Source organism: Eumetopias jubatus, unplaced genomic scaffold (genome assembly GCF_037043125.1).
Source record: "Eumetopias jubatus isolate StellerSeaLion01/CBP00866 unplaced genomic scaffold, mEumJub1_p1.0 scaffold_2, whole genome shotgun sequence".
Taxonomy (NCBI): domain Eukaryota; kingdom Metazoa; phylum Chordata; class Mammalia; order Carnivora; family Otariidae; genus Eumetopias; species Eumetopias jubatus.
The window spans coordinates 100,389,597-100,403,581 of NW_028274808.1; positions in this window are offsets into that span (position 1 = coordinate 100,389,597).

The window sequence follows — 13,985 nt, forward strand, 5'->3', positions numbered from 1 at the left end:
AAAAGATAGATAAGGAGAATAAAATCTGCCCCCTGAGAGGTAACCACTGTGTTACCTCTTCGTGGACTGAAGAAAAGGCCCTTGAACACAGAGCTAAGCATCATTCAAAACTACCTTTGAGGAAAATGGCTTCAACCGGTATCATTTCTCCCCTGTTCCCTTCCCATTACTCTGGATTTGAGAGCTTGCTCTATGCAAGGGGTGTTGAGTCTGACCCTTCCCTCACCGAGGGGATAAAAGCAGGACACCCCCCCCCAACACGGACTGAAAGAACAAATGGAGGACGGGTGGCCCTTCCTTGGATCTCTGCTGCAAGAACTGTCCTCTAACGCTGAATGGCACTGAATGAGGCAGACACTCATTTTCTGAAACCTAAAGGCAGAGTGAACACAACAAATGTTGCAAATCGCTCAGCTTGAATAACTGCTGCCCCAGCAACTCTGAGCACTGCTCATGAAGCCTGCTCTGCATTCCAGAAAACCAAAAAATTAAAGCCCTGATAAGATAACCAGGTAATTAATGAGGCAATTTCCCCTTCCTGCTACATGCAGTATTTATTTTTTAATATAAATTTCTCATCGTCTTAAGCAATAGTACACTCTCTTCCTGTAATCCTTAATAACTTGGCCAAACGAAGCAGTACAAACATGTTATTCACATTTTTTGTGTCTATTTTTTTCAGTTTTTAGATTACACAAAACAATCTTGTAAATATATTCAGTCTTCTTGGTTTTTTTGGTTTTTCTTTGTGTTGCTTTCCTTCCCCCCCTTTTTTTACAGAACTGCTTTCATCTTCTAGTTTTATAATTAGCTTTTTTTTCAGGTTATATAAAGTGGACATTTTTCATGGTATCAAATATTAATTGACTATAGTGAATTTTTAAACAATTTTAGCTGCAGGATTTTTTTTCCAATAAAATTGCATATGTGGACCTCAATATATAAAAAAAGATAAAAGCTTAGCTATATTAAACTAACAGGATAGTGATGGCTTATAACCCTGCCCATGCGCCCCACCCCTTCCCCGGACTTAGAAACTACCCAGGGAAGACAACGGAACATAAGTCGAAAAAAACCCCACTTCTGCTGCATCATTTCTTATGAACATATGGCATTACATATTGCTTACTATTTAATTAAAATACATTCTTATACATTTTTTAGCCTCTTTAAGTTGTTATTTAGATGGCTAGAAGAGATGGCCTCTTTAAGATATTATTTATTTAAATCATTAGACTCAGAATTCCATATTGGGCAAAATCATTAATGACTAACTAGCAAGGGTTGAGCATGATGTAAAAACATTTATTTTTACAATCTGAGGTTCTGAACGTTGTCAGAGAATTCATGTATGCCAAATTGTTATGTCATCATTGAAATAACAAGGCTTGGAAGCCTTGAGAAGATAAATAGAGCAATTTGAGATTATTTTGGTTTCATCTGATCCAGGCAATCCATCTTTGAATTACCTGTATGGCCACTCAAAGCATTAATTTCCCAATAAAATTGTTTCTCAGCATATTCTCTCCAGCGGCAGCCTGGCCTTCATCCTGATCATGTACTCCAAATTGTAAAGATAGTGCATGCCATGTTCTAAAGAGAATTTTCTGGAAGACTATCTGTACATTTCAGCAGGCTAAGAATTCGGATTTCTGCCATGGTAGATGTCAGGGATTCACACAAGTTGATGGAAAGAACTTGAAACCCTTGTGTTCTAATAGAGTTAACTTGTGGTCAGAGGAATTTGCTGGACTTCTTTACAGGGTGGCCAAACATGCTGCCCGTGTTTTGTGGGCAGAATTGCTATCATTTGTTTCCCAAGAAAAACAATCTTGTGTGTATACATGTATGTACAGAAGAATGTGTTAAACGATAAATCTCTTATTCTTTCATATCCTTTCTGCCCCTTTTATGAAAAAGAATTATGTCAGGCCTCAGTTGATACGTACTTCAACTTCTAATCATATCTACATCACACTATAAAAGTAAAAATGCTATCTATCATCCACGCATTTGATTTCAAGTCCAACAGCAACGGAGGTATTCAGTGAACTATCTGTCAAACAATAAAATCCATGACAGACCAGGGACATACTATGAGAAAGTGAAAGAGGGGTTAAGAAATCAAAGGAGAAAACTAGATGGTAGGAATGAAAAAAGAAAAAAGAAAGCAGATAAAAGTTTGGAAAGCAAGAAAGAGGTCAAAATGTTCTTTAGAAGCAAAGACTTGAGTAGAAGTTTAAAGCATGGATACTGAGGTTGATTATGAAAAACTGCTTCACCTTTGTCCCAATTTCTTCTTCTATAAGATGTATCCCACCTATTTACCCCTATTCCCAGGGGTAAATGAGGAAATGCACGCACAGGATTTAGCAAGGTAGTCGGTGAAGTAAATGTTCAATACATGTTAGCTATTAGCATGAGTTAGTGTAATTAACAGAAAGGTACTGTAATTACTTGTATTATTTATAGAACCTACCTTACTATTTTAACATAATTTCATCTTTCTAAAAATCAATTATTCTAAGCATCAAATCTTGACAGTCTTCCTTTTTAAAAAAAAAATTTTAATGCTGGTCATAAGGTTTATGTTTAATACCGGTCATAAGGTTAATATTCTAAAGTAAGGAATATTAGGAAAAAATTAGTTACAGTTAAACCAGTTCATAAAGTATAATGGCTAGTGATCTTTAGCCAAACTCTTTAAAACAAATTTTTCTTGCATAAATAAAGCTGAGATCAATTTCTTATTTTTTTAATCCCCTGCCCAAACATGGTTTGGATGTCCCAGAATTCTAAGAAAATTCTAAGTCTTTCCACAAAGTTTGTTCTCTTCCCTAACTCCTCTTCTTCTCTTTATTACTTTTTATATCCCAAAAATTATTGACACAATTAAAAATCTCATTGTACACAAAATTCATCTTAAAAGGGAACAACCTACTTGTTCTTTCAGAGTAGCTACCGTCTTTAAATTTAAATTTACATCTGTACTCTAACCTGACATTTTTAGTAACAGTGAGCTCTGAAGACAGAAGTTATATTTCCTTCCTTTATATCCATTACAGTAACCATTTCAAACCTGTCCATGGAGCAGAAAATCAATTAATATGAATTAATGAATAATGTGTTTACTAAAGAGAAGAGGAGGAGAAGCAGAGGTTAATTTCAAAGGCCATCCAATTTCAGATTCCTAATGAGAATTCAGAGTCTTTGGGGCTTCACCTTTTTCACTATGATTGAAATGCCAAGTACAAGCTGAGCAGTCTGTTAACAATCTGAAAAGAAAATATATTATCGTGATTGTACAGGGAAGTTGGAAGCGATTTTCTCTTGGGTTGGAGGTTTAAGCAAACAGGAAGCCCTGTTTAGGATTTGTCTTCATCATCTTTCATCACAAGTCAGCCTGACTTCCTGATAAAGAAATGTGGAACTGCTTTCAGATACTCAACCACATTGGACAGAAATGCCAACTCAACGATCTCCCACTTTAAATTCAAAGTTGCAATTTCTGAACACCCCATCGCCATTGGACCACAGTTCTCAAGGTAAAATTTTGCCTCTTAATCTCTAGGAGCAGTGGGCAGAAAATGAGTCTTTGTTGGTATCTCACCTCCTAGTTAAAGGATCTCACTTTATTTCTACCATTGAACATCAGGAGAGTATGAGAAATAAACCATGTAATAAGAGAATAATAATTAATAATCACAGACCCTTGAAAGTGTTCTCTTCTTAGCATTAACAGGATAGTCTTCTGTAACTACTTGAAAAACTATTATTTATGAAATGAAACTGTAAAGACTTCCTATCAGAATCTTATAGTAATTTCCAGATGGAAAGTGCATAATCCTTCACAATTTGTCTCTAATCCGTATAACTAAAATATACTTTTCAAAGCTAGCAATTTCTTCTTAAACTTCAAATTTCATGTAACTATTTAGGTTAAACTTGCTAAAATAACAGACACATCAGTTTTCAGTGAAAACTAAAACTCGAGGATTTTAAATTCAAATAAATGATTTTCTACAAAAAGTTCAAGATGAATTGCTAATTCTACATGAAGAAGCTAATGCCAAAAATTTGAGTATGAAGTTCCAGGGGATACAAACCACAAAATGACTAGTATTTCATCTAATATAAAGTAAAAAAAGAAAAAAGCAAAATCAGAACTCTTATCACTCTAAAAATTATATTGAATTATCATTTTTTATCTACTAGAGTTAAATATACCTATTATTTCACTTGATGGACTTGTAAAATCTACTCTCAGTAATATTTCCAAATATGATTTATTCCAAGGTTCCATTCTCATAGTATTTTTGAAAACTTTAGATTCATATAAGAAAGGAAGAGGTCATTATAATGCAGAGAGAAAAATCAACAGCAGATTCATCAAATATGATTTGTACCAGACTTATAACAACAAACATCTGTGATTTAAATATATCCTCAATTAAATTCTAGAAGTCACTGATTAATGTCGAAGACCAGAAGAAGACAATGTAGGCAAACTGCCACATCACAAACATTCCAGATGTTTCTTAAGCCCAGTTTGCTCCCCACTTACCAGCCTAGGACAAACACCATTCAGTCTTTCCTACTGCCTTCCAAAATTGCATATTCTATACTCATTTTTAAAAGACAAAAGAGGCAAAGTAGAAAGAGGAAAGTAAACTTGAACAAAGACATATAGTTTGTTGTCTGTCCAAGAAAATAAAATGTGCATTTGTTGAGAAACATATGAATGAATTTCCTTAGACTGATGCAATGCCTCCAAAAAACTCACAGGAATCATCACCATGGGTGGTAGGATGCTGATTTTCCCACAGGAAGCGGCTCAGGTAATTGCTTGTTTGTTTTGTCCTGAGAGGCATCCTATTACGCGCCTACGGGTTTCTTCTATGAGAAAATCTGCCGCGTGGCCCATTTTGTTTCAGGCATTTCAGAGGCATTTGTCTCATGAGTTCAGAAAGTCCATCATCTTAATAAGTGATCTGTAGAACAAATGACTAAATGGGAAATACATGCTGTTGGCAAACAAGCTATATTACAACATAAGAAAAAATTCTACAAATAATGTAAAGATCTGAATTCCAAGTTAGAAAACATAGTCACTTCTGGAATAAGACCACAAATCAGAGAAGGGTCAGATTATCTGGCTGGTTAAGTTGTCTGGAAGGAATTCCAATGCTGAGGCCATTATTAGGCAAGCCCCATGAAAGGAAGTAAGAATTACTTCATCACTGTCTCCATCCCCACGGATCCCAGTGAGGTCAGTTTAAGAGTTCTACAAATAACTCTAGCTTGCACACACTGCACCACACACCATGCTCCATGGTGGGGATACAGAATTGAATATTATCTAGCTCTTGCTGTCATGGAATTTAATTCAGCAGAGAAAACAGACCCATAAACAGATCATTCCAAATTTAAAAAGGACATAATGACAGAACTATTCACAGCATTCAATGGCATCTGAGGGAAAGAGGGCATTGGGTCCAGGATGAAGAAGGGAAAGGCTGTCTTGGAAGGCTTCCCAGCAGAGACAGTCCCTGGCCTGAGCTTTGAAAGATAGGTTGGAGTCTTGCCGTCAGTAAGGTGAAGATGGGCAGAGGAACATTCCAGATTACAAAAGGGTGTGAGCAAAGGCACATATGTCCACAGCAGCAACTGCAAGCCATTTAGTATTACCAGGGTCTAAATGTAAAATTATACCAGGGTATAAAGTTTAAAAGCTAAGACTGAAGAGGCTATAAGGGTCCCAGCCTCAGAAAACACGTGCATCGTGTTGAGGAGCTTGGATATTACCCAGAGAGCACTGGGAAGTACCCAGAAAGCAAATTTCCCCAGTCCTTTTACTGTCCCTCCTGTCACCAGCACACAAGACAGTCATGAGTCCATCACTTCGGGAAGCAGTGGGAAAGTGGAGGGGTGAGGAGAAGTATCAGCCTGTCCTTTCTCTTCTTGCTGCCATCCTTGAATAAATGTTAACTCTGCTCCCTTGTCAGCCTCATTGGATTGAACATAGCATATCTACGGAAGAGAAGGCTAATGAGTGTCACATAGAAGCAAGATTAGAAGAAAGTGCATTCTAATACAGGGCAAAGGGGCATGTATCGGTAGCTAGAAACCAAAGAAAAAAGACTCTGCAGGAGCAAAGGAGCAGGCATGTGGAGGGGTGTACATGAAATTTGCAAAGGTGAGGTAATGAATATCCAGGAGCACAGAGAAGAACACAGGAATCATTGTAAGAGGAATCACTGTAACAGTATCTAGGTGTATTTCACATGTAAAATATTGTTTTCATGCTTAAATAACTAATTTCTATACATATTATAGGAAGTATAACAATACTGAGTTCTATTCCAAAAATTTCTCCTGGGAACCAGTCCCATTATTTTATAAGGTATACTATATGTCCATGTATATAATATAAGTTAACCAAAAGAGGAAAAACAAATATATTGGGAAAAGTTGAGTGAAAGAATTGATCTGAGAAGAAAAACTTAAGAAGGAAGTCTGAACAAAGGAGAAGAAATCCAAAGTCCAGCTGCAATAATCACCAACGTTCAGTGAATGCTTACAATGTTCTTACTCTAGGTACCATCTTAAGGGCCTTAATTCTATCTCATTCAATCCTCTCACAGCCCTACTGTTATTTTGCCCATTTTACAGATAAGGAAACTGAGGCTTAGTGAGGTTGAATAGCAGAGCTGCTAAACCGAAGCCACGCAGGTAATAAATGGCACAACAGGAATTGGAACCCAGGGAGTCAGAATCCAGGTCCCCTTAGTGGAAAGATGTTGCTCTACTAAAGAGAGCAACTTTGGGTTGAAACCATGCATTAAGTGAAGCAATCCAACACCCCCGCATCCCCCCAAAAAACCAAGAAAGGCTTCCCTGAACACAAATGTCATGAAAAAAGAAAAAAGATTAGTTTTAATTCTCTTGGAATGTCTATGTTAAAAACATTGAAATCTGTACTGTTTTCCACCATGTTCCAAGGGTAGTACCATCAGTTCTGAGGCATAAATAACGTGTTACTAATAACAAGCATCTTGGTTTGTAAATGAAAATTCTGTTACAGGGAAAAAATAACTTTACACGTCTAGAAGGAAGCTATAATCAACATATGTTACTTTATGTGCATACACATATCCTCCCATCTAAAAAAATAATAATAATAATGACATGCACATAAGGCCTGTCTACAAAAAAAAAAGAATCTGCCTAAAGTTATGATGGAGCAAGTGGCAAAATCGTTTTGGGAAAGGTTTCTTGTCAGCAAAATAAATTTCTACTTAGCTGTATCTTTTAATTAGTTCCACAAAGAGAGCAACCAATTACTCTGACCAGAAGTTTATTTACTCAACACTTTTTATTCAGAGCTAATAACCTCTACAGCTTCATGGTTCTGAATGTTTATTCATATTTGAGCAGAGTTAATCTGGCTATTGGTCTGATTTCTCTATGAAAGGACACTATTCGGGGCGCCTGGGTGGCTCAGTCAGTTAAGCATCTGCCTTTGGCTCAGGTCATGATCCCAGGGCCCTGGGATCAAGCCCCGAATCAGGCTGTCAGACTCCTTGCTCACTGGGGAGCATGCTTCCCCCTCTCCCACTCTCCCTGCTTGTGCTCTCCCTCTCTCTCTCTGTCAAATAAATAAATAAAACCTTTAAAAAAAAAAAAAGGACACTCTTCTTAATATTGTTATATTACACAAACTACCGTTGAATTAAACGATGGAATGATGTTGGGTTTAAAAAGACCAGTCTATAAGTCATATTTTTTATACTTCTAATGTCTATATTAATCCAATTAATGAATAACACCTTTATTATCATTATTAGTGCTTATTGGTAGCTGATCATCATTAAGGAATTAATGCACACTTATACTCCATTAAGTAATTAATGTACACTTATACTCTAAACTTAAAATTCATTCATTCAGCACTTTATCAAATGTTTATTAAGTACAATGAACTGTAAAGGATGTTTTAGTAATAAATAAGAAATTGAACTGGAAATCAAGAAACTTAGTAGTAGTCAACACCTCTTTTTATCTACTAACTCCCATAATTAAAACATAAAGATTTAAATAAACCAGCAGGCTAATCTTTCAGAATACCTCTAAGCAAAGTTTGTCTCAGAAGGGACAATCTTTGTTCTGTTTTCAGTATATCTAAATCATATTAAGAAACCCAGCCCACATAATAAGATTTCTATTTCTAAGACAGTAGTGAATGTCTGATATTTTTACTTTATATGTCTAAATGCAGCTAAGTTCTAAGTGTTCCTGTGGAGGAAAGAAAACCACAACAGAAATCATTTGCTTTTTTTAATTTAAAATGTTACATCTTCAAGTCATACTCTCTACAATGAAGACATGTCCACTTGCTGACATGCTCTACTCTAACTGAAATGACACAATCATTTCAACCCCCTGAACTTAAAATTGAAATGTCTTTTCCTTGTTTCAGAAAAGAAAGAACCACCCTATGATTAAAATTTCCCACAGTTTCTTTTAAAGTGCTTGAACTTGAAAGAAAAAAAGAAAGAAGAAAGAAGAGAAAAAGAAGGAAAACTCTCTTCTATTTTTATCAGAAATTACTCTTCCCACATAGACACTGTGGCTAGCTCAATGAGTGTTGGCAAGTTGAGTTATTTACAACAGTAGACTTCTTCTCCCTCCATTCCCCCACTCTTTCCAGGAGTGCAAGTAGACAGCAGTCTTTGAGGATTTCCTATCTTGTTCCCCTGACCCCTCCAAGCACTCATTTCTTTCCCCTTTCTGACTGTGGCTTCCCTCAAATTGCTGAACTGCACAGAATGTCCTCTTAACCCCACATTAGCTGCCATAGGAAATTGAGTCTTTAGATGATATCATGTCTAAACAACATCACCTACTCAAATCTTTGCAAACAAGAATATTTCTGAATTGTTTTTGAGGTCATTATTTGCCCACCTACACAGCTATTCCAGTAGTTCAATACTTACTGAGCATCTTTATAATGCAAGTTAACTTTACTTGGCCCTGCAGGAAAAAATTCAGTGTAACGACACTGTGACTGTCCTCTGGAAACTCATGCTCACAGATTGATGCAAGCCTACATAGATCTACTACAGGAACACTACTGAAGTACTAAAACGGAGGGAAAACAAAAAGCAGAGGGAATGGGAGGGTGAGGAAGAGAGTAGGAGTTGTTGACATTGCCAAGGAAAGATTTCCTTGCTATTTTGAGATCCAGCTAACTGAAAGATCAAAAAGCACAAAAATACTGAAATAAAGAGGGACCACAATTCCAAACAACTAAAATAAAAATTGGCATTCTTTTTTGGAATAAGGATCTGCCTAACAATATCTAAGTGTTTATAGCTCTGGGGGAGAGTCCTGAAAAATACAATAAAAATTCATATGAATGAAGTTTTAAACCATATTCATTGAAAGGCATCAAGTATGTTCCGCAGGGACCTAGATGAGACTGGAGCTTCTCTCTAGCTTATTTCCATTCTACTCAAAACAATCTACACTAATTGGTGCCACTCCCCCTTCAGACAAAGCTCCTTTGGTGGTCTGAATGGCTCAGGTTTAATGAAGCCACAGTGAGGCCTTCATCATATTCTTACAAAGCTCTGCCACATTCAACCTCATTCAATAAACATTTCCTGAGCACCTACTACAGGCAACGTTCTGGGCTAAATAAATAAATAAAGATGAACAAAATACAGTCCTTCCCTTAATGCACTCACAGCGGGAGAACCTACCTACCTGTAAATAGTTAACCTGAAACAAAATGGGGAAGGCATTGAAAGAGTAAGGAAAGGAACTGTGGGCAAACAAAGGAGGAGCGTTTAAATGGGGGAGGGGGAAAGAAATATTCCAGAGAGACCTCACAGGAAGGTGACCTCTGAGGAGCAGCTGCAAGTATGCTTGCCCTTTTCTTATAGAACAGTAACCAAATTTCTAGGAATGAAAGCAAGAACCAAAGTATAAAGGGTCAAGGGTCAAATTAGAAGAGTTAAATATGCTCTATGAAGGGATTTATATTTTAACCGCTAGGCATTAGGAAGAATTTTAAGCTACTGAAAAATTTTAAATAAAAATAATTTTAAACAAATCAAAATATAATGAATGCATATTTGTTATCTATATCTAATATTATACTAATGTTATAGTGTTATAATTAATACTGCACTAATTACATGTATATATAATTACTCTGGCAAAGTGGTGCAAGACAGAGGGGAGAAATAAAGCTAAAAGCAGGAAGATGAATTAAGAAACTGTTCCAGTAGTTCAAGTAAGAGATGAATGAGGATTTGAAATTAGTGAAAATTGGAATTGAGAGAAAGGGATAGGAAAGTGCTTCAAATGTATAATTGATAATTACACATTTATAATTTACGTGTGTGAGGCTGGGAAGCTAAAAATCTGGGAGGATCTCTAGGGTTCTGACTTGCAGAGGGGGTGGGTGCAGAAGTAAGGCATCTTGAGCATAAAGAAGTAGAAACCTTTGGGATAGAAGAAAATAAGTTGATTGAAGCTTCTTAACTATGAGGTACTCATGGGTCATTTAAAAGGATTCATCCAGAAGATATTGGAAAAATTTATGACAACACCCCGCTCCCCATTCAAAGGTACATGGGGAAAATGGAGAAAATGATTCAGACTCATTATGTCCTGGATTAAAAATAAACATTCAACATTAAGGTAGCCAGAAAATTCAAAAAAAACTTAGAGATTAAACAACACACTTCTAAAAAACATGAGTCAAAGAAGAAATCTCAAGAGAAAAGGAAAAATGTTTTAAACTAAATGAAAATGAAAATATACCTTAGCAGAATTTATGGGATGCAGTGAAAGCAGTGCTTAGAGGGAAACTGAAGAAAAGTAGAAAGATCTAAAATCAATAAACTAAACTTCCACTTTAGGAAATTAGAAAAAGATAATAAAATTAAATCCAAAGTAGAAGAAATAATAAAAATTAGAACAGAGAATTTTTCATCCATGGTCATCAAGGATATTGGTCTGTAACTCTCCTTTTTGAAGGGGTCTTTGTCTGGTTTTGGAATCAAGGTAATGGTGGCCCCATAAAACGAGTTGGAAGTTTTCCTTCCATTTCTATTTTTTGGAACAGTTTCAGAAGAATAGGTATTAATTCTTCTTTAAATGTTTGGTAGAATTCCCCTGGGAAGCCATCTGGCCCTGGGCTCTTGTTTGTTGGGAGATTTTTGATGACTGCTTCAACTTCCTTAGTGGTTATAGGTCTGTTCAGGTTTTCTATTTCTTCCTGGTACAGTTTTGGTAGTTGATACATCTCTAGGATTGCATCCATTGCTTCCAGATTATCTAATTTGCTGGCATATGGTTGCTCATAATATATTCTTATAATTGTTTGTATTTCTTTGGTGTTGGTTGTGATCTCTCCTCTTTCATTCATGATTTTATTTATTTGGGTCATTTCTCTTTTCTTTTTGATAAGTCTGGCCAGGGGTTTATCAATCTTCTTAATTCTTTCAAAGAACAAGCTCCTAGTTTCATTGATCTGTACTACTGTTCTTTTGGTTTCTATTTCATTGATTTCTGCTCTGATCTTTATTATTTCTCTTCTCCTGCTGGGTTTAGGCTTTATTTGCTGTTCTTTCTCCAGCTCCTTTAGGTGTAAGGTTAGGTTGTGTATTTGAGACCTTTCTTGTTTCTTGAGAAAGGCTTGTATTGCTATATACTTTCCTCTTAGGACTGCCTTTGCTGCATCCCAAAGATTTTGAAGACTTGTGTTTTCATTTTCATTTGTTTCCACGAAATTTTTTTAATTCTTCTTTACTTTCCTGGCTGACCCATTCATTCCTTAGTAGGATGCTCTTTAGCTTCCATGTATTTGAGTTCTTTCCGACTTTCCTCTTGCAATTGAGTTCTAGTTTCAAAGCATTGCGGTCTGAAAACATGCAGGGAATATCCCAATCTTTTGGTGCCGGTTGAGACCTCATTCGTGGCCTAGGATGTGATGTATTCTGGAGAATGTTCCATGGGCACTAGAGAAGAATGTGTATTCCGTTGCTTTGGGATGGAATGTTCTGAATATATCTGTGAAGTCCATCTGGTCCAGTGTGTCATTTAAAGCTTTTATTTCCTTGTTGATCTTTTGCTTAGATGATCTGTCCATTTCAGTTTAGGGGGGTGTTAAAGTCCCCCACTATTATTGTATTATGGTCTATGTGTTTCTTTGCATTTGTTATTAATTGGCTTATATAATTGGCTGCTCCCATGTTAGGGGCATAGATATTTACAATTGTTAGATCTTATTGTTGGATAGACCCTTTAAGTAGGATATAGTGTCCTTCTTCATCTCTTATTATAGTCTTTGGTTTAAAATCTAATTTGTCTGATATAAGGATTGACACCCCAGCTTTTTTTTTTTTGGTGTCCATTAGCATAGTAAATGGTTTTCCACCCCCTCATTTTCAATCTGGGGGTGTCTTTGGGTCCAAAATCCTAGCCAATAGGATCCAACAGTACATTAAAAGGATTATTCACCACGACCAAATGGGATTTATCCCTGGGCTGCAAGAATGAGAACCATATGATCCTCTCAAAAGATGCAGAAAAAGCATTTGACAAAGTACAGCATCATTTCTTGATCAAAACTCTTCAGAGTATAGGGATAGAGGGTATATACCTCAATATCATAAAGGCCTTCTAAGAAAAACCCACAGCGAATATCACTCTCAATGGGGAAAAACTGAGAGCTTTCCCCCTAAGGTCAGGAACATGGCAGGGATGTCCACTCTCACCACTGCTATTCAACAGAGTACTAGAAGTCCTAGCCACAGCAGTCAGACAACAAAAAGAAATAAAGGGCATCCAAATTGGCAAAGAAGAAGTCAAACTCTCACTCTTTGCAGATGATATGATACTTTATGTGGAAAACCCAAAAGACTCCACCCAAAACTGCTAGAACTCATACAGGAATTCCGTAAAGTGGCAGGATATAAAATCAATGCACAGAAATCAGTGGCATTCCTATACACCAACAACAAGACAGAAGAAAGAGAAATTAAGGTGTCGATCCCATTTACAATTGCACCCAAAACCATAAGATACCTAGGAATAAATCTAACCAAAGAGGCAAAGAATCTGTACTCAGAAAACTATAAAATACTCATGAAAGAAATTGAGGAAGACACAAAGAAATGGAAAAACGTTCCATGCTCATGGATTGGAAGAACAAATATTGTGAAGATGTCAATGCTACCTAGAGCAATCTACACATTCAATGCAATCCCTATCAAAATACCATCCACTTTTTTCAAAGAAATGGAACAAAGAATCCTAAAATTTGTATGGAACCAGAAAAGACCCCGAATAGCCAGAGGAATGTGGAAAAAGAAAAGCAAAGCTGGTGGCATCACAATTCTGGACTTTAAGCTCTATTACAAAGCTGTAATCATCAAGACAGTATGGTACTGGCACAAAAACAGACACATAGGTCAATGGAACAGAATAGAGAGCCCAGAAATGGACCCTCAACTCTATGGTCAACTAATCTTTGACAAAGCAGGGAAGAATGTCCCATGGAAAAAAGACAGTCTCTTCAACAAATGGTGTTGGGAAAATTGGACAGCCCCATGCAGAAGAATGAAACTTGGACCATTTCCTTATACCACACACAAAAAATAGACTCAAAATGGTTGAAAGACCTCAATGTGAGATAGGAGTCCATCAAGATCCTAAAGGAGAACACAGGCAGCAACCTCTTCAACCTCAGCCACAGCAACTTCTTCCTAGAAACATCGCCAAAGGCAACGGAAGCAAGGGCAAAAATGAACTATTGGGACTTCATCAAGATAAAAAGCTTTTGCACAGCAAAAGAAACAGTCCACAAAACCAAAAGACAATCGACAGAATAGGAGAAGATATTTGCAAATGACATATCAGATAAAGGGTTAGTATCCAAAATCTATAAAGAACTTATTAAACTCAACACC